This window comes from Myotis brandtii, unplaced genomic scaffold (genome assembly GCF_000412655.1).
Source record: "Myotis brandtii unplaced genomic scaffold, ASM41265v1 scaffold257, whole genome shotgun sequence".
NCBI lineage: Eukaryota > Metazoa > Chordata > Mammalia > Chiroptera > Vespertilionidae > Myotis > Myotis brandtii.
The window spans coordinates 1,082,502-1,082,850 of record NW_005359757.1 but is presented as its reverse complement, the minus strand read 5'-3'; positions in this window follow the sequence as shown (position 1 = coordinate 1,082,850).

The following is a 349-nucleotide window of genomic DNA, read 5'->3' as shown; positions in this document are numbered from 1 at the left end:
CTATATAAGTAAAAGTCTAATATGCAAATCGACCAAATGGCAGAACAACCAGTCGCTATGACGCGCACTGACCACCAGGGGGCAGATGCTCAACTCAGGAGCTGCCCCCTGGTGGTCAGTGTGCTCCCACAGGGGGAGCCCTGCTCAGCCAGAAGCTAGGCCAGGGGTGGGCAAACTTTTTGACTCGAGGGCCACAATGGGTTCTTAAACTGGACCGGAGGGCCGGAACAAAAGCATGGATGGAGTGTTTGTGTGAACTAATATAAATTCAAAGTAAACATCATTAAAAAAAAGGGTACGGTTTTTTTTTTTTTAGTTTTATTCATTTCAAACAGGCCGGATCCGGCCC